The following is a 22,713-nucleotide window of genomic DNA, read 5'->3' on the forward strand; positions in this document are numbered from 1 at the left end:
AGGGTATTTGCCATATCCAAGGAAATTAAAATTTTCTTCTGTTTTCTTCCAGATATTCTAAAGAGCCAAGGCAATTAAATGAAGAAAGGGGAATCCTTCAATGAATGATGCTGAAATGAATAAACACTATTTGCAAAAAAACTTTTCACCACACAGCTTTTACACAATTTACAAGGATAACAATAGACTGAAATGCAGCACATGAAACTGTGACTTCTTTATTGATAAGATGAAAATTACCTGTGATGAGCTAGGATCAAAAATAGAATGAGTAATTTTGTTATGCTTCCTACTATAGCAAAAAACCTTATACTTTTCATAACTATTCCATAGAAAATAATTACTCAGTACCAACTTTGTACCAGATACTAGAAAGAGAGTATCCTGTTTTCAGAATAACCAAATTACATATAGGAACATGTTTTTATAGTTAAACACAGAAGGATTGGGAACATCAGAAAAATCATCATTTTGCAGACTCTAATGACAAAATGGCCTTATGAAGCAATTTTCTTGAATATTAAAACAATTCACTAAAGTTTGTTGAGAAACTGCAAAGTGGATGTCAAACTGAGTCCAACTGAACCTAATAATCTCAGAGTGGTTCAACCAGATATTACAGCCCTGATGATGAGATTTAATAGGAAGTATTTTCAAAGTTTTCTTGCCTCTTTGAAATAAGTTTTAAAAGCACCATGAAGCAGCCGTTGGCCAAGTCCTAGGACACATGATTTAGTTTCTTTAACAACACAATTTTTGTTTTTCAAAAAGTGGAAACAATTTTTAAAAAAGAGTGTTTTTAACAATGATGTACAATATATAAACCAAGTTTTGATCCGACTATAAAGCAACTATAAAAATACAATTTGAAGCAATTGGGGGACTTTACATGTGGACTGGGCACTGGATATTTTTGTTAATTTTTTTTAGGCAATAATGTCATGGTAGAGATTATATGAGCTCCTTGTCAGTTAGAAATGCATAACATGTAGAGAAGTATTAAGGGAGGAGAAGTATTAGGAGAAGTACTGGTTGCTGCCATGTTTGTGACACTGGAGAAGGGCTCTGTACCAGAGGAGAAAAATTAATCATTAGGAAGGTGCCATTTACAATAGCTATAAAAATTTTAAGGTAACCTGAAATAATGGCTTTTTAATGCATGTCTTTTTCTAAAGGAAATTTTAATACTCAATTGAAATTCATTTTAAAAGACCTAATTAAATAGAGAGATATATCCACATCACTGCATAGAGAGTTTATGTCTTTATCACTGAAAAAGATAAAGTTCTTCCCAAGTTGATCCATTCCTCCAATAAAAATTTCAGCAGAGGATTTTGTGTGATTCAGTAAGCTGAACAAATGGTTGAAGGTAGCAGGACTTTCCTAAAGAAGAAAGAGAGGAGAGCTGGCCGGCACCATGAGTGTGACAAGTTACCTCCTTGTGGCTTTAATTTGCATATCTCTGATTACTAAAAAGATTGAACAAATATCTATATTGAACTCCTTATTTGTCTGCAAACTATTTGCCCTTTTCCCAACTGGGTGATTTACTTTTTCTTCCTGATCCATAGAAATCCCTTTTAATATTCCGGATATTAATCTTTCTCAGTCATAGTTAGGGAAATATTTTCTGCGAGCTGGTGACTTGTTCTCTGGCTCTCCCTGGCGCCTTTTGACACACACGTATCTGGTGACGTAGTGAAATTATTTTCTCTTTAATGGTTGATGCTGTCTGTGCCTTGTTTCAAAGGCATCTTCATAGCGGAGGACCATAAAGACATTTTTCGCACTGTGTTTTACGTTTTGAAATCTTGTCTTTTAAATTTTAAGTTTTGATACATGTGGAGTTGATGTTTACCTAAGACATAAGTAAGAACATAATTTCGTTTTTTCCCACGTAAGTAACTGTCTGGCATTACTGAATATCTCCCCTTTCAGGACTGAAATGCAATGTGTCTCCAACATGCAACCAGTTTCCACAGATACATGGGTCTGTTTCTGCTTTGTGTCTCTATCTGTGCTTAACTATCACAATGTGTTAATTTACATACCTTTTTAAAAATGTGGCTATTAGAAAATTTTAAATTACATATGTGGCTTGCATTATATTTCTATTTTACCATGTTGATATAGTCAGTCACAGTGACTGTCTCTTCCTTGCCAAATCTTATATCGTCAATTCCTTTTTCTTGTTTATTGTGCTGACGGGGAGTTTGAGGATGGTGTTAAACAGCTGTAGTAATAGCAGACAACCAGTTATGTTCCTGATTTTACTGGAAAGTGTTTATTATTTTACCATTAAGTAACATGGTATTATATACCCTTTATCAAGGTAAAATTTCTCTTCTATTCCTAAGTTACTAGGAGTTTTTGTTTGCTTTGTTTAAAATCACTAATGGATATTGAAATACATCTAATGCTTTTTCTTGATTAATGTAATATATTTTATTAATTTTTTTTCTAATGTTGAATCAATCTGTTCTTCCTGAAATACTCTCAGTTTGGTCAAAATGCATTATCTTTTTAATATGTTATTGGGTTTTTCTGCTAAAATATTTTAAATATTGGAGTATCCATGCTAATAAGTGAATGAGTTTAGCCTGAAGTCATAAATGAAGTTGCTCTTTGGATGGTAGCACACATATACACACACAACATTCTTATTATTTTTACAAAATAGTTATTTGTTTATATTATTTCCATATTTACCTTTTTCTTTGCTCAGAATTCTTTATTAGTACCTCACGCCTTCCTTCTGGGATCACTTTTCTTTTCTTCAGGCATATCTTTAGAAATCTATGAATGAGGGACTAGAGTATAAGTTTTTTATTTTTTTTCAAATTTTTAAAGAATGTGTTGTTTTCACTCTTGAAAGACCTACTTTCTTAATTTAGAATTTAAGTTGTGATCTATTTACTTCATCATAATGAAGATACATAACCTTCTCTTTTTGGCTTCTATTTTTGCTACTGTTACTATGTCAGCTGTCAGTCTATGGACAGTTTTAATAAATGATATTTTTCTCTGGCTACTTTTAAGATCCTTTTTTTGTCTTTCATGTTCAGCTGTTTGTGATGTATTTAGGTGCATGTCTTATAAATTTTTTGTCTTTTGTCATTTTAAAAAATGATCAGAGTGTCTCTCCTGTTTTTACTCAGCCTCTCTTCTATTACCTATACATCTTTTTTCTAGATCTTCAGCTAGACATATATATGATCTTATTCTTCTATCATCAGTTTGTTCTTATTCTTCTACCATCTATGTCACTAATATCTTTTCACAGGTCCTATTTCTTTCCCACACTGGGTTTATTCTGATTCATTTCTTGTTCAGTGAACCAAGTCTCCCTTCTGCTTTGTCTAATAGGCTATTTAATCCACCCACTGAATTTCTAATTGAAGTAGAATGCATGCATGTGTAATTTCTTTTAAGGAGTTATATTTAGTTCTTTATCAAAAACACACATTCATTTAGGTAGTCTTTTATTACTTATCCTGTTTTATTTTTTAGTTCCTTCTTTATTCCTTATACATTTTAAATGCTTACTACATGTTTTCTGTTGGCTAATTGCAGCATCTGCAGCAAGTTTTGTTCTGGGATTTGTTGCTTCTACTTATTTTCAGCTCAGCTCTATATTTAAAAATCAGTTTTTTTTATTTTTCACTATGTTTGGGTATTATGAACCAGTCTGTTTTCTTTGCCCTACTGCTAGAAATAAAAATCTTAATTTTTTATTAAGATTAATTTTTAAGAAATTTTATTTTAATAAAATACTGAGCTCATAACAGGAACTTGGTAAAATATTTAGGAATACATGCTAACCCATGGAGATATATCTTATGTACTTGGCTTCAATGAGTTTTCTTAAAACATTTATATGTTTGATTTCAAACAAAGTTCTATTGAGTGATATAAAAACATGCTAATGATATAATGATAAATGACTATAACACAGTGGTTCCTCAGTACTCCTGGCACTACACATACTGAATGTCCCCTGTAAACGTGAGAACACAGCCTCTCTTAGTTTTGTTCATCTATTTATTTCAACCCTTTCTTTTTGAATTCAGCTATGATTCCAGTGTGCCTCACCTATTAGCAAAGGTACTAATCAAATAAATCTGGGATACACTTGGGATTCTGCTTTTAAAGAAAAACTTCTCAGGGTTCCAGTGTGGAGTGAAGTTTAGAAAATCCTGGGGATACGAATTAAATGTGTTCTACAGAGAACTCAAGATTACTTACAGAGATTACAGCAGTTTGATAAAATGTGAAATGCAAGTCTGAGCTAGTAGAACAGCAGATGTAAACTCACATGAGGTAGCATTTAGAGTAACAGGACATTTTTATTTTAGTTCAGGTTATGCATTAATCAGTCAAAGCTTATAACCTGCCTTGGGTCACACCGTTAAGGGAAACATGAGGCACACCTGCATTTCAGAAAATAACACAGAGATAAGGAGCAGGAGAAACACAGAGGCGACTCTCTCAGAAGGGCAATCTCCTCTTCCAACATTAGAGGATACTCTATCTACTCTGACAAGTCACCAGTCCTTCGTTTAAGAAGGGTCAGGCCTCGGTAATAAAAGTTTCCCAGAAAGTGAGGTATTTCTTTTCCTCTTTAAATTAATGCATTTCTTGGCCAGAAGCCCTGAACATTCTTGGAATTTCCATTACAAAATTTAAATATTGCACCAATAATTTTTAAATGTCATGAGCTCTGTTAATAATTTTTTCACTAATTGTAGAGAAAAAAACTATATTAATATGTATCAGATAAAATACACCCTGTGTTACTATTTTGCTAGTCTGACCAAATGGAGATAAACAAAATGTAAATTAAGTAGGACTTGAAATATGGGTTTTAATCACCTAGATCTTTCTGTGAATAAGAGAATTTTAGAGTTGCACTTTGTTCATTTAAATTCTTTATTCTGTGTCAGTTTTAATACCTCTTCTCCAGGAAGATACAAATGCTTTTCTAGCAGCTAATGGACAGTTGTTTTGGTCTTATCCATAAAGATTTCTAAAAAGCTATAGGAATTGCATACAGGGAGAACACAGGAACTGCTGGTTTTTTGAGACCATTTGACTTCCTTGTAGTTCCCAAAAGTCCAATGAAACAGAAAAAGGTGTCCCATTTTGTTCCAGAATGCACTTAATTAAATCCATGCCCTTTAGAAGTCTGTTCCATGAAATGGCATCAACTGTGGAGATGTATGGCCTAAATCTATGGAAGAAAGTATGTGTTACCTATTTGTATAACTTCTGGGTGAAGAAGAAGGAGAGGATCTTGGGGGAAGGGGTAGACCAGGAGGTTTATTTTCACTGATTACTCCACTTTGGGTTGGGAAATAGTAATGGAAAATCTTTGGATATTAGATGATAGTCTTAGCAAAAAAAGAAGTCTTTGCACAGTTAATTTTTTACTCCTCCTCCTGAAGTTTTCTTTATAAAGTAAAATATAAAAAGTAACTATTTGAGAAAACATATAAATCACATATCTATACATCCAAATCAATAATAAACTTAATGGTTATGTAATGAGCCCTTAAGTGAGCATGGAATTTTTTTTTTTAATTCCTGTAAAGTCAAACGTTATGGATTGAACTACAGCAGCTGCTATGGAGAGATCACAGATAACATCACCAGGAAACAAAAATAAATATCTTTGAGTGAGGACAAGGAGGAGCATTTTCCAAGACAAGAAGAAATCAAAAGCTCTTTTCAGTTTAGCAAAGAAGAGGTTTCTATATTCCCCACCTTGACACCTTCAGAAAGCATTTATAGACGTTTGAAAGAACCACATTTTTAAAAGGCGGCAAGGGCGCTCAGGAACATGAAGAGAGCTCCCTTCCAGCTTCTTAGCATCATGCATACACACTGGGCAAAACAATGAGCAAATGAAATTCCTACAGCAATTGAAATGAAGTTTGAGTCGTATAATTTTATTATATTTTTAAATAATGCATGCTATTTGGAAGAGAAATTAGAATATACAGATAAGTGAAATATGAAAAGAATCACATCACTGGCTGAATTACCACTCAGATACAGCCACTGTTGATATTTTGTTGTGGCTTCATTTAGGCTTTGCTATTCATGGAGCAAGATATTAAATGTGTAGATATGTCTCTACCTATCTGTACCTATCACAAAAACAAGAATGCATTAAATATCCTGTTTGGTAGCCATTATTTTATATTTACTTAAAAATATATAATACCTAATCACTGTTTTCTTGGAAATAAATACATAACTTCCTCACCATTTTAAGACATTATATATATGGTTCTATTTTGTGGTATCTATTTATCTAGATAGACAGAAATAGATATATTAGAGATATTTAGATAAAATTTTTAAAATTATTTAATAATAATTTGTGTTTTTCAGAGAGGCAGATGTCAAGTTTGAAGAGTTTACATTTGGATGTATTCCCAGGCAGTAGACCAAGGGAAAAGATAGTAAATAAAGAAAAATAAATCAATTATGTCTGGTTGAATAGAGTTAGATTATCATTTTAAAAAGTATCTCATTACAAATATTTCAATTTATAAACAATGCTTTTACATTAAAGTTAAAATAGTGAAGAGCCAGAAGAGAAAAGAACTTAAGTTTCTTAAACTAATTTTTTATTTGTGGAATTTAAAGTTTTATAGGTGGACATTTCTATATACCATATCTCTATATCTATCTATAATCAAAAATCCATAAGTAGCAAAATTACAACCACCAGATCAATAAGATAGTATTTAGTAAGAGATTTTCTGTGCGTGAGAACAGTTCATAAACTGGGAGTTTTCAAGCCCCAAACTGCTAAGAAGCTTAGAGGGATATGGTTACAAAACGGTTTTTAAAGTGAAAATGAGGAAGTCGTTTACCTGTACAGTGACTGGTGTTACAATGTGGGTTTCTAGAAGGCAGGGTATTGTTTAGAAGTGATGATTTCACACCATTTTTAGGAAGATAATTTAAGCTTCTTTTATGACTATCAGAGGCACTCACAAGAAATAACCAAAGTTTTGCTTATGTCATGAAATAAACTAGTTTTACTTCTGATTACATGGGTTAGATGATTTTGCCTGCTTGGGGGATTTTCAAGCCCAGTCTCCATTTTATTTTATTTTGACTCTCTCTGTATCAATCTATCATCTATATCTATCTATCTATCAGCTATCTAGCTGGGTATTTATCTACCTATCTATCTATCTATATGTAAGCTCTAAACCCCAACTTCGGGATATTTAACTTGTTTCTATATAAATACGAGTCTTGTGGATTGCTTAGACTTCCTCAGAGCATGGTTGCTGGCTTCAAAGAGCAAGCATTCTCACAGAGCAGGACACATGAGATTTTTGTGACCTAGTCCCCAAAGTTGCATAATTTCAGTGATCAGGTCCTCCACTGTTCAAGCAGTCACAAAGCCCAGCCCAGTGTCAAGGGAAGAAAATCCATCTCACTTCTTATAGGGAAGTGCCAGAGAATTGTGTACAGCATGTTTTTGCAAACTATCTTTGAGAAATACAGTCTTCCACATACACCTTCCTATTGAGTAGAGATTCAGTGGGGAGTTCTCCTTCCTGCAGTTAGAAAATAGAGAACACCATAGGTTTTCAGTTTATCTAGAACATGAGGCCAGAAATTAGATGTTCATTATCTCCTAAATGTATTTTTAATTTCTTTTTTTTGTTTAGGAAAGTATTTCCATTATGAAAGAATTAAATCATTACATGAAATCTAGAAACAAAATTTAAAGATAACCTGGATTTTCAAAATTTTTAATCTATAATTATATAGATCTGAAAGCATCAGTCACTGATTGTCAATATTCTTCTCAGTTGTCCAGATGAGTAGCATACTCTGATTGATACTGAATGCGCTCTTTTAAGTATCTGAATTGGTTCTATTATTGGTCAAATGTTCTGTTATCATGTACAGGCAACAATGATATGAACTCTGAGTGTATTCCTGCAACCCATCCGTTAATTACCTACATGGAAAATAACACTGAATTCTTCACCAGTGAGAGGTTTGTAGGGGAGGTTTTTATGATTCGACTCCGGGGACAAAAGAATTGGAATATGAGTGTAAGAATAAGGCATGTTTCTATCCTAAGGTGGAGCCTCGGTCTCCTCTGACGGCCCTCCTTCAGTCAGCACCAAACCTCTGCATGGCTTCCTATTCCAGACCCTTTCAAACAAGTCATTGTTAATTGAAGCACCTGCCACTCTCCAGACAGACACTGAATAGCAAGATTTCTCAAAAGCACTTATATAGACACCTTGGCTGCATCTATTAGCCCCTAAGCAGACTGTCTTTAAATAAAGACATGGTATTTTTCAACAGCTCTTGCCTTATGCTCCTCCCACTTGAGTTGCTAAGGAAATACCACTTGTCTGAGTGGGTCTCTTTCTTTATAATGAAAAAATTATGTTTCCTCTTTGGAAACATCTAACATTCTAACCCTATACTATTAATCCACACTTTGCACAATCCACTCAGTATCTTTGTCAAGAGAGAGAAGGGAGTCCTTCTCCTGAAACTGTCTCTAACCGTGACACTGGGCTGCACTGTCATTTGTTTCTGTGAAGAAGAGAGAGAATTATTTCTTTACCTACAGAATTCTTACCTTGTCATATTTTTACATGTCTAATGCGAACTGCAGAGCTAGGAATATTGCATATTTCCTGTTGAAATCTGCTGTCAGTTTTCCTTCCCCATTTCATTTCTCTGCATTTTAAGCATGCTGATCAAGCAATGTGCTGACCTGCATCAAAGGAACGGATTATCTGCCTAATGAAATACCTGATGGTCTATGTTGCTTTATGACATTAGCTTGTTTCATTTTTTTAAAAAAGTTGTTTACCATTTCTGATGCTTTCTAGTATATGGTGGGCTCTTTTGTTTTCCTGAAAATAATGACTCCATTCTACTTTGGGGAACACTGTCTATACAATCACGGCACTAGAAGGCAACATAACGAGATATGTTGAAATCATGGTGAATTTCTTAAAACAGAGATGTAAGGCAGGAATATTGGAAAGGATACAGTCGGTAAAAATGTGGTAATAAATGTGATGAATGTGAAAGTGCCTTATAAACCATCAGGTGCTATACAAATATCAGCTTGCATGATGATCATAAAAATTAATAGTTTCAGTTAAGAAGCTCATTCTCAAAGGAGATATTTACCACAAGGGTGTATATGGGTACAAAATAAAAAGAGTTCTAAAGGAACACATCCAATTTTCTCATTATTTTTCCATGAGAATGAAGCAACTGTTTGCCCATAATCAGTGCTTTGAACAAAGGAGACATGATAAGGAACGACCACAAAGCGACCATTTAATCCCCCACGGGTCCTCTAAACCTTCCTGATGGAGTAAACGCAGGGAAGTCCATTGGCATTTCTGGTCACTCCTTTTGATAAACAAATTGTTCTCCAAATTGAAATCACAAATGCTGTATCATTTCTCTAATTAACCTATAATGATAAAAACTCCAAACTTCATTACTCACCAAAGCGCCTCCTTGCCCCATCAGGCTGGCTCCGGGCCGGAGTCCTGCAGGGGCAGGGGGGAAATGCCAGCCTCCTCCGTCCTCCAGACCTTGGCTGTTCCCCCCTTTTGCCCACTGGGCAGCCATCGGCTCCTCCAGGATCGAGGTGGACGAGAGAGGTAAGGTACGCAACAAAACCACCTGACTGTAATTTGTGATGCCGTGTAAGTGAGTATTTGAGGAGGACTCTTTCTCAGAAACATCCTATGGAAATAGGCAGCTGTCCTTCCTGTGGTGTGAATGTCACGGCTCCTCTGGGGAAACTCTCTCAGCCCCGTGGTAGCTCCTGTTCTCTTCTTAGGGTCCACGATTAGTATGGAGCCCTGTAGGGCACTTGGACCTACATTTGGATAAATGCAGGTCACTGCCAGTTCTGCCATCTTTACCCCCCTGGCCAGTCTTTTGCTTTGGAATTTTCCCAGGCATAATTCAGGTATCATTTCTCCGTGTACACAAACCCCAGGAATACATACTGACCCCTGACTGTCTGTGTCCAAGCTCCCCTCACCAGACCCGAGGAGAGGGGTGAAAGGGGAGATCACTGCCTTCCCTTCCATCATAGAAGGGGTGGACAGGGACAGGCACTCAGAGAAGCCTGTCAGAAGGAATTCTCTTACCAGGTTCTGTAGATGGACTAGACTTTTCAACAAGTCAGTAACAGAAAAAAGACGAAGCTATTGACACAGATTTAACACCCAGATAAAATGTGGGCTCTACTTAGTGGTTTTATATCTGGACAAATCAGACATAAAGGGCATTTTTGAGATTAGTGAAGACATTTGAACATGCTGTGGGCTTTAAATACAATGAAGACTTATGGAAATAGCAAGTTGGAAAGTGACTGAAAGGTACAAAATACAGTATGCGGTATGATCTCACATCGATTAAAACTGCATGCATTTGAGAGAGAAATATATATGTATGTAATATACATTAAGGTATTAACAGTGGTAATCTGCGTAGTTGAAATGTATTTTATTTTCATTTTATTTTGCTTGTCCTTATTTCCTAATTTTCAACCATGTGTGTGAATAGCCTCTGCAGTGTAACTCTTTATTAAAGAAGGAAAGAAAGAAAGAAATTCTATGTAAGAAGGGTCTTCTTTCCTGGTTTCTCCAACTCTGTGAAGATACATTTATGGTACATTAGAGTCACAGGTTTAAATAAGGAAAGATCAGCCAGGGACCCTCTTTGCCAAGTCTCCGTAATGACCTGGCTCCTTGTGCCGGATTCTGTGTAAGTGGAGTTATACCTGATACCCATTTCTTTGTTTCCCTTGTTTGCCAAATCAAGGCAAACCTATTTCCATTTTAACACCGTATTACATACACCATTCATGCACTTGGTGACCAAGGTACCTAGTGCTTAAGGCTTGGACCGTGCAGAGCACACCTTTGGAACACACAGACAAGCCAGAGAGGTCTAGTCTCCGATCCATCTTGTCTGTTGCTGAAATACAGCTGGAGAACTAACCAGCCAGTAATCTGCAGTGGACAACAATGACAGTGTCACTCACAGCATAAAACAGATAAGCACCCCCCACTTAATCAGAAAACAGACTAAGGATGCAATGTCTTCCCATTACAACAAGCAGAAACAGGACCCACATTGTGTTCAATAGCCTGCAAAGCCCCACCTTCCCTCTGCCTGGCATCGTCTTCTCCCAGACCTCCCAAGTCTGAGGACTTCACATGGTTCATATTTTGGCTCAAACATCATGTCCTCAAAGAGGATTTATGACAAGTCTTTCTATGGCTTATGTACCTTTCCCTCTCTGTCACACTGGTCCCAGTTCTCTTCATATCATATCACAGCAGTTCCTAGAATCACATAATAAATAATTGGTTAAGTATGTTTGTTATTGCCTTTATTGTTTTTTGTCCCTTTTCATATTCCCAGAGGACAGGGACCTGGGCTGTCTCCTACTTTTATGATGAATTCTTCATTAACAGATAGTGTTTGCCACAAACTAGTTGCTTAATAAATACTTGTCAAATGAATGAATAAACGCATGGGTTCCAGTAAATACACTGACCGGTGATGACCACAGTAGGTGCTGCATTCAGCCAAGAGCTAAAGCTAAAGGTGGCTTGTTAAGAAACAAAACTGCCAGCAAGTATTGGAGAGCACCCAAATTAAAAAATGAAAAATATCAAAAATGAACAATAAAATGGCATCTCTTCTTTTGTAGTGTGTTTTAAAAGATGAAAAATTTGACAAACTGATATTGTCCAGAGTTTAGAGGAAATAATTATGCTCAAATTATAGTGAAGGTGTAAACTGGTATAATCCCTCAGGTTAGAAAATGTGGAAAATGTAACAAGATGGGAAATGTTCTGCAACTGCAACTGCAATTCTAGGGCATCGTATGGAGAAAATATCACAAATGGGAATTGATCTAGATAGAAGGATATCCATAACTATTTGTACAATAGGGAAAATTTTAAATATAGTTATTCCATCAATAGGGAGTTGGGTTAAGTGAAGCCCAGCACAGGTAAAATGGGACATTATGTAGTCATTGAAATGATACAGAAGAATTAACAATGATTATCTCTGGTGGTGGGATTAATAGTGATTTCTTACTTCTCTGTAGAGTCTAAAATGGTTCAGTATTTTATAGTTCACATTCCCATTTTCAAAACTAATAAAAGCTTTAACAAAAATTATACTTTTGTACCTTTGAAAGGTTATAGAGTATTGTACCACGTACAGTATTTTAACAGTCCGATATAGTGCTCAACGATATAGATAATAATGAAGAGCCTCACTTTGTGATTTCCTCAAATGTGGATGTAGCTCTAGCCTTGAATTAATTGAATTTTAGAATTTAATCTGTGTATATTCCATAAGGCTAATATGAATTTTATGTCTGCTATTTAGAGTCATGGTTTCCTTTATTGTGCTTTTGGCAGTCTGGGCAGTAATTACAGATATCTGTTGTAGGATCCTCTGCACTCCCGTGGGGGTGTACAATACTACTCATGTTTATCCAGGACGCTTTTGAATAGCTTTATACTATGATCAACTAGAATAAAAGATGAGTCATTGCAAAACACAAACTTCAAAAATGAGGCTGTGTCTTTTCAGGAACAAGTAGTCTCTATTGTACGATGATTCAGGCTCCAGCCTCAAACGTGGTTTCAAGACCAGTTAAACATATTTAACTTATGTCCAAAAGCTAGGGATCCTTTGCTCTTTTCTCGTGAATGACTTGAGGACTGAGATCGCTGAATGAACAGCCAAGCAGGTGTTGACCCTGAGACACCAAAATACCACATTTAATAGCAGGTTTATAACCAGCATGACTTTTTAATCTATAAGTAAAGGATACTCAATGTGAGTCACAGAAAAGATTTATTTTTCAGTTTCCTTTCCAGGAAGAAATTTGTTAGCATTTTTTGCACAATTCCCAAAGTCACTATGTAGATATGTGGTCTACTGTGATAAGTCACGGTTGCTTCTCCATACAAAGTCTGTGGCGTTAATACAGTCCTCTCTTTAAGTATTAGATGGTTTTATTGATGTAGCTAGAGCCTCGCCTCTTTCTTCTAGTGTCTGTTAGTCCGTCCCTGTGTATGTTAACAGAATGTTGTAGCAATATTGACTTTAAGCTACACTCATAAAAAATTCACCCTGTTCCCACATTCTTTCAACACGTTACTTGGGAAAGAGATGTGGGAACCTCTAGAAGAGGAAACTAGTTGTCTTCCATATCTGCCTAACTGACCAAAACAGAGTAATTTTAATGAACTTCCTGCTCAGAAGGTCCACTGATATTTCTCTCATTCTCCTGTTTTAAAACTGAATTGCTGTTTCCTTTCCACCATTTTGCAGGCTCAGGTACCTCTTCTTGAAAAAACCCTTTACTTGGTCTTGATACACCTCCATCTGTACCATCTAATGCCATTCATCTCTTGGAAATGCCAAACAGAGTATAATAAATGCTTCTATTCCCTCACTGGTCTTGTTTATATAATTAGTATACTTTTAAAGCTGAAGTATAATGGTCTACTCTTACTTTATTCTGTTGGATGTCCCCCCAAAATGGCTATTAGTCTGTAACAAGTGTCTTGTAGCTTTGTTTCTATGCTGGATTCTTTAGCATACACACCATGGGTCACTAAACCTTTCTCTTCTTCTCTTCATATTTACCCTCCTTTGCCTCTCGCGCTTGCCTTCTTCCTGATCACTAACCGAAGACATCCACCTTTCAAGCCTGAATCCAGTAATTTGTTTTCTAATTCTGTGACAATCCCCTCTTTTCCAGTCTCAAATCTAAACTATTGTGTACTCCTCTCTCTTATATTTTTCATGTATTCTTCATGGGCTATTGCTAGTTATGTCTCCATTATATCTTCCACATATTTTGTTTCTTTTCCATTTCTATAACCACTAACTACATTTATAAATGTATAGTCTTATGTAGAGTTCTGTTCATAGAATGTTGAATATTATACACTTTGTTCTGTCAAAACACAGTACATTGCATAAATCTCCAAATTGTTACCAGTCTCTTCTCCTTCCTAGATGCCTCATAGTCATCCACTGAGTGCTATAATTATAAAAAAAACAATCTCTCAGTGGTTACTTAATTTACTGAAAAATAAAATTAAGCTTTCTGGTTTAGTACCTATTGTCTTTCATAAACAGACTGCCACATTTTGGTAATGTGTTTCAGCAGAGATTCTGTGCTTCAAGAAAGACATTCTCTAGCGAAGTACATTGACATACCCCACCTCCATCCTAGGGACACATGCACTTCAAGACACCTGTCTGTAAAATGGGCCTTGTTCCATCTTTTCCATCTAACATGTTTAACTTTTGTTGAAAACTAATTCCAGGCTTACTTTGTGTATAACTATAGTTTGCTTCCATTAAAAAATATTGTTGGGAATTTGTCATGCACAAGATACTGATAAAACCACTGTTGTGTATAGTTAGGGTACTGATAAATATTACTATTAAAAATATAACTACACAATGACATCATGTTACTAGTAAGATCTGATATAGAGAAGTTCTTTCCAACCTTCTCTCCAAGGTATATGTAGAAAATAAGTGTATAGGGCACATTGGTGTAAGTAAAAGAGCCTGCCCATGGGCAGGACTGACCAGCCTGGGAGTTCCAGCAATCCACTCCACATCTGGCCATCCAAGGGGTGGAGATTAATATTCTGAGCAAACTTACAACTATTCATGGCACATGTCTCTACTTCCCAATACTGGTTGGAGAGCTCTGGTGCACGAAACCTCAGGAGAATCAGTGTCTTTCACTTCAGGTAGTTGTGGAAGTAGAATTTGAATGTCTTTGAAGTAGTTTTTGGGAAGGTGGAGAAAGCCTCTGGTGCATAAATGTTCATGGTAAATAAAAAGCGAAATATGTTTACAAAGAAGACAGAAAAATTTCTGGACTGTAGAAGAGCCAGTTGCTACTCATTCATACTTGACTATATTGAATGTTTTATTTTATGCCTTCTTAGAATTTTTATATTTATATTTTGGTTTCGATTTGCCTCTTTAAATAGTGCATAAGGCTAATACTGAACTTTATTTTGTCATTCTTTTTACCCTATTTACTCCTTTCCTAGCACCTTACTATTACTGCATTACTGAGTACTCTTCCTGTACCGATGCAGAGCAGGGCAGGTAAAGCATTGAACAAAGAGGACAGCTGAGATGCTGAACGTGATTTGGGTGTGTAGCAAATAGACACATGAATGAATGAATGGATGAATGAATGATAAATGGCAAATGAATGATGTTAAAAGCAAGGAAGAGCCATGCGCTTTATTTGGAAATCTTATTTAGAAGATTCAAGCTTTACTGAGATAGAAAAAAAAATGTGGATTTCAACAAGAAAATGCTTGCAAAAATGTACAGAGCATTTATATTACAAGCTACAGAGCAAGAAGAAATGTAACAAATATCGTCTCACCAAATGGGAAATACAAATTTCACCAGCAATAGAAAAGCAAGTAGGAGAAGGCGTGCCCAAGGTCTGGGCAGTCGGAATTCCAGAGAAAGGGTCCAGTTCCTCACATTGCTAGGTCTTCACTGGGCGGGGGTGGGGGTAGGGGTATAAATACACTAATAGAAATTCAGATAGACTAGTAGGAAATCTGGACATGGCAGGGATTTCCCATACTTCCTAGCATTATATGAGGAGACTAAAAATCTTGTAGAGAAGCCTTAAGTCTTGCATGGTACTTAAGCCATGAGAGGAGGCTAGACTGACAGTGTTGGTAAATGGAAATGGGTCTTGGATGGATGTCAGTCCAGGCTCATTGGCAGCAGATTCCCAGTCTTTCCAGAAAGAGTGAGCAAGCTCTTGGTGGCTGCCAGCACATGACCCCCAGCAGGATAGTTGGGATGAGTTTCACTGCAAGAAGGCCAGCAAGGGGAAGATGGCCCGTGGATAAAAACATACCTCCCCAGACATAAGATTGATATAGAGATCCACTGGAAACCTTGCTCACCCAGGGGAGAATGAAGAACAGCAGAAAGAAGAAACCTGCACTTGATTATTACCCCAAAGATCCCAATTTTAAGTGGAAATGGTCGAGTTACCCAAACTTATGTTTTTTTACTAATATTACATTTTTTTCCGAATACTATATGGAATAAGAACTCATAAACTGCAATGGGTTAATTTATAAAGGAATAAAGAAAACTAGATTTATAGCTATGAATTTTAAACTGATTATATATGTCTCAGATTCCATCTTCCAGAAGGATCCATCTCTGGAAAAGATGGTTTTATATCATTGGAGTTAGATGACCAGGTTCAAGTTTGAATTCTTCTGTTCATTAGCTGTGTGACTTTTGTTGAGAATAAATTCTCTATGGGTCTCTCACATTTCTGCATTTCTTTTGAGCAGGGATATTCCTTCTGTGTTTTGGACTTTACATTGAAGGATGTTTGGAGACAGAGATAATGTCTTCCTCTGAGGCTAGGACGGGCATGTTTACCTCCCATTATAAAAGATGTAGGTTCCCTAATCTCAGAGTACCCTCTTATAATGCTATACTGCATATGAAATAGTCATCTGTCTCTTTTCACTTCATCCGGTTAGCATCAGGACTTGGGGAACTGGCACACAAAAGAAAAAGATTGATTTTATGACTACTATTACTGCTGTAGTAAGATAGTCCTTTGTTTCAGAGCTAGGAGGTTCACATCTTCTGTCAGTGTCTATGAAACATGACCAGAATAACTTGTTATCATGCATGACCCTGAGACTCATTTTTCTTACCTGTTAAATTAAGATAGTACTCTTTCTTTATAAGATTATTGTAGGGATGAAAGAAGATAATGTAAAAAACATACAGCATACTGATTAAGAGCTTGGACCCTGGAGTCTAATAGCCCAGGTTAAATTTCAGGCTGACCATTTACCAGCTAAATGACTTTGGACAAGTTACTTCATGTCTCTGTGCCTCAAGTTGCTCATAAGTAAAATGTGTATTGGTAATAATATTACTAACCTTATAGTGTTCTGTGTACATAGAAAATGTTCTAAGAACATTGCCTGGCACATACTGTGCACTGCATCAATGCATGCTATAAAGCATTGAGCAAAGAAATTTGCAGGTAGCTGGTTTGCAATAAATGGTAAATTAAAGGTACATATGGACAGATAATAGACACAGACACACATACACACAGAAAGACAATATTAGTTCAGAAAATAGAGAACACTTCTGAACACAGATGCTTATGTAGAGGACTGAATGTTTGAATTGCCCAATGAATGGTAAAATTCAGACATGTATAAAGAAGAGGAAGCAAGTGCTGTCCAGAAAAGTTGTCTAAACAGATGCAGAAAAAATTGGAGTAGGTAGAGACAACAGTGTGCTGCAGCGACCATGCCTTTCTCTCCTCTCAAGTTCAATGTAAAGCACACAGTAGGGGCTCAGTAACATTGTTGACAACTAGAAAATTTAAGTTTAAATAGTTACTGTGCCTGATGAATCTTTAAGATAGTATTTAATATGAATGACTTGGATTGCATTCATTTTTCAAAAATCTTCCAACTCCAGTTGTTGGTAAGACAGCGCTTAGTGAATTTCAGGCCAGAAAGCAGAGCTGCTCACAGGCCTACTTCACATGCAAATGCATAATTGCTCTCTCTTCAGTCCATTGGATTCAGAACTTTCTCTGTTGCACTGATTTGGCACTAGTGATGTGTTTCAATCTTAGAGCTAGGTTATTCTACTTTTCTGTAGGAGAACACAGCAATAATCTTAGTTTTTCTGTAATCCTTTTCTTTTTTTATTCTTTGCTTCTTTCTTTTTTGTCCCAGTTTTATGTTATGAACATCAGGTGGTAGCCACAGTGGAGAAATACATTTTCTGGCAGCTGTGAACATTATCCTGGATCCATACACTTCCCTAAAGAAATCAGCCCATCTGGGTATTTTTCTAAATGCACTGAATTTATTGAAAAATAAAATTTTAAAAACATATGATGCATCTTATTGGAGAGAAGAGGAAAGGAAGAAGTCTCTATAATAAACTGCAATTTGATGGTAAGTTTAACAATCTTGAGTAATTTCCCACGCTGGGAGAAAAGACTTCTGATTTTTCACATTTGCCTTTCAATTTGTTTTCCTTGTTCATCTGTTTGAAGATGGGAACAATCTGTATCATTCTGAGAGAAACGTTTACAAGTAGGAAACATCATAATCATAGACGTCTATGTCACCCTGGTGGCATTAGACAGTTTTGTGATATTCTGCGGCCTCATCTGGCTAATCCCAGCTTTACACAGAATGGTGTATATGCATGCCAGCTTTGTCAACTAGAATAGCAATAGGAGAATAATAGATAACTGACTTCAAGAAGAAACACGAAAGAGCTGACTACATAAAATGGTAGTGTGCCAGGCAAAGCCGGCATTTGTAAAGCATATGTTCTACCACAACGATTCTACCCTAGGCCATGGGTCGGAGGAACATATTTTCTGATGCTCTGTACATATAGTAAATGGCATGGAATGACATCAAAAGGCTTCCCTCTGTCCTTTCACCTTACACCAGCTTCAGAAACAGTGAAGAAGACCCTGCTGACTATGAGGAAAATACGGTTTTCTTTACCCTGATCCCCCTGTGCTATTATTTGTCCCTCCAAAGTTGGCTCAGTCTATGTCTCATACTACGCGGAGGGAAACGAGTCTGTGTAGTGGGGCTCCTGGCTGTGGTTTGCCCCATGTGGGTCACCGCGTGGCATAGGGAGAGGAGATAGTGCTGGGCAGGAAGAATAATAGCTATGAGCTGGAGCACTGCTGGCATTTTGGGCAAGATGGATTTTCACTGTAGAGCTCTGAGCACCATCTGAACACTCCCGGAATGTTCATCCTTCTGGCCTTGACCTCGCCATGCCTGCAGTGCCCCTCAGGCTTTGTGACCACCAGTGAACACACTGAAGTATTTCTAAACCTTTTCCTTGTGCAAGGTGGCGACACTGTACCTGGTAAGAGCCTCTGGGCTTGGCTGATTCCGCCTCCCAGTGCCAAGTGCCACTTCTCACCGTGATTGCAGTTGTAGCCAAGAACACAGAAAGATGACGTTTCTTCCAAAAGCCAGGTTGGATAGAGTCTACATGGATGTAGTTTACCTAAATACTCAGGCATTTTCATTTCTTCAAAATATGATTTTTTTCTAAGTTAAAAGGGTGCCCTATCACTTAAGGCCAACTTCTAAAGCATGTGCTTCATGCCCAGAATCAGCTATAAGATTTGCAGGACTCAGAGCAAAATGAAAATCTGAGGCCCCTTGTCGAAAGAGCAGGGGGTAAAGTGTAATTACAGGTGTTAAAATGGAAACATTTACCTTTAAAAATATTGCATCAGAACACAACAGAGTAATAATGATGTGTGAATACAAATTGCAAAATCATGTTTTTGTGTTATAATTTTATGGCATACAAAAATGCATTATTAATGTGATAACTTAATTGATCATAAGATTTTTCTGGCCTGTTTTGCTGTAAGTGCATTTATTAGGTCATCAAGATTTATACTCTGGCAACGTCATGAAAATGCCAACCAATTGCAACTTTTATCACTATCATTTTACAAGGCCTTTAAAGAAATTGGATGTCTGACAGGTAATTGGTGTTGATGAAATACAGTGCCGGCGAGATAGAGCTGGTTCCCACCGAGTGTCCTGACTCCCGTTTTATGTGTTTCTTTCTTGACCTCTTGTTATCCAAGTACAACTTCGGGAACCACCTTCTTAATGCTGCCCCAGTGAGTCTACCAAGATCAGAGGAGCTTCCTTGCTGAAAATCTGTATGAGGAAGTCTTTCACACTTAATTGAAAGCAACATCAGTAGCTTTCGGCAAATGCACAATTACAAATAATCATAATACTTCTAAATTTTAAGAAGAATATTTCTGCTGGGATAGATGTTACTGGAGCTATTAAGAATGTTGCATAGGCTATAACAACATTGGGATACATTTCTGATATGTATTTTCAAAATATAGATTTTAGTGCATCTAGAGCTCATGATTCTCCGTAATAATTTTTCTAATATGGTAATTTCATATAAATCAGTTTCATATAAGTCTGAGTTTGATTTTAAAGTGAATTTGTGCAATGGGATTTTGATATTTCCTCAGACATTTCCTGTAACTTGTCTTATAACTTCATGAACAGTATATAATTCAAAGTGCCTCTTTGTGCATTCTGCTGCTGTATCTTCAATTATAAAAAATATTAATTTTATGATTATCTTCCTTATTGATAATGGCATATCCAAAGTTTCATGTAAAAAATATTCTTTTCCACTAATGCAACAATCTTCCCAGTTTAATTTGTATTTCTAAGCCTGTAAATATATCTTTCCAATGTTGTACTAATTTTTGAAACCAGTTTCTGAACTCATTGAATTCTAATTAGTCCTTAATATACTTTATTGAAATATCCATGTATATACTTTTATCTTTCTTTGGTTGAGATTAAATTCATACACCAAAACGTAGACCATAAAGTTCATCCTTTTAAAGTATTCGGTGCAGCATACGTTCAAGGTGTTCGGCGCTTCCCATTATCTCAATTCCAGAACACTTCATCCTGTGCGAGCACCCATTTCCTGTCAGCCTTCCGGTCCCATTCTGCCCACCCCCAGGGGCCGGATGGCCACAAGTCTACATTCTGTCTTTGTGGATTTGACCATTCTGGAGTTATTTAAATGGGATCATACAATATGAGGCTTTTTGTATCTGGCTTCATCCACTTAGCATAATGTTTTCAAGGTCCACCCACATTGTGGTATGTATCAACAGTTCATTGTTTTCATGACCAGTAACGTATTGTTTAGATATACTACATTTTATTTTTCTATTTCTAAGTCAATGGAACTTGGATATTTCCACTTTTTGGCTATTATGAATAATACTGCCATGAATATTCATGTGTAAGTTTTGGTGTGAACATATGCTTACTGTTCTTTTGCATATATGCTATATGCCTAGATTGGAATTCCTAGGTCATTAGTGACCCTATATTTAACTATTTTACATTCCTACCAGCAATATAGGAGTATTTCATTTTCCACATCCTTGTTAACATTAGTTATTACCTGTATTTATTATAATCATCCTAATATGGAGTATAAAGCAGTATCTCATTATGGTTTTTATTTGCATTTCCCTAATGACTAATGATGCTCATCTTTTTATGAGCATATTGACCATATGTGTATCTTTTTTGGAGAAATGTCTATTCAACTACTTTGCCCATTTTTAACTTGGATTAAATGTTCTTTTCATATTGAGTTGTGAATGACTTCTATGTATCACAGATAATTGAGCACTGTAGAATGTATTATTTACAAATATTTTCTCTCATTCTGGGGATTGTCTTTTCACTTTCTCGATAATGCTTTTTAAAACATAATAGTTTTTAATGTTGGTGAAATCCATTTGATCTATTTTTCTTTGGTTGCTCATGCTTTTGGAGTCATATCTAAGATAAGTCATATCTTGCCTACTTCAAGGTCATGAAGATTTACACCTATGTTTCTTCTAATTTCTTATGAGTCTCCATTTTTTGAAGTCTTTTAGGTCTAATTAGCTTATGTATTATTCAATTCTTCTATTTCTTTGTTGATCATTGTTGATATAAATAAATAAATCTGATTTGTTTCTCAGGAGAATATAGGCACCTAATAATAGACTCCTGAGGCAAAAATTGATGGACCTGAAGGGAGAAAGAGGTAATTAAAAATAATAGTTGTAGACTTCAATATTCCTTTTAATTTCAAATTATATGTTTCTTTGATTGTAAAGTGTATGTACGAGACAGCACAGCTGGAACATGCTCTTCAATTTTTTTTTGCATTCTCTGAATCTTTGCCTTTCATTGAAGTATTTAATCCATAAATCCACTTACATTTAATGTAATTACTCATAAGGATGACTTTACAAATGATATTTTGCTATTTGTTCTCTGTATGTCTTATTTTTTTCTCTTTTCCTTCATTATTGCATCATTTCTGTTAAATAGATATTTTATACTGCACCATTTTAAAATCCTTGCTTTTTCTTTTATTATTTATTTTTGAGGTACTGTATTAGTTGTTTTCCTGGAGATTGCAATTAACTTCTTAAGACAATCTAGCTCAGATTAATAGAGGCTTTAATTTTAATAGTACATGAAATGTGTGCTCTTACAGAGCTCTGGTCCTTCCATGCTCCTTTGTGTTGTTATCGACATACAAATTATATCTTTTTATATCAAGTCACCATCAACACACATTTGGAATTATTGTTTAATATAGTTTTTTTAATCAGACAGGAGAAATAAACATTTTTCAAACATAACATATATTTTTACTCTATATTTATTTATGTAGTAACTTCTTCTGGTGCTCTTTACTTCTTCATGAACATTTTTTATTTCTTCATGCTATAAGTCCTTTAATTTTGCCTGATGTATTGCTTTTAGTATTTCTTTAGGATATATCTCCTAGCTATGCATTCTGTTCTTGTTTATCAGAAAATGTCTTAATTAGTTCTACTCCATTTTTGAAGTACAATTTGCTGAATACAGAATTCTTATTTCATTTTCTTTTCTTTCAGTTCTTCAAACATGTCATCCCAATGTCTTCTGATGAGTAATCATTTGTTATCTTTTTGATCCT

This window comes from Manis pentadactyla, chromosome 12, assembly GCF_030020395.1.
Source record: "Manis pentadactyla isolate mManPen7 chromosome 12, mManPen7.hap1, whole genome shotgun sequence".
Taxonomy (NCBI): domain Eukaryota; kingdom Metazoa; phylum Chordata; class Mammalia; order Pholidota; family Manidae; genus Manis; species Manis pentadactyla.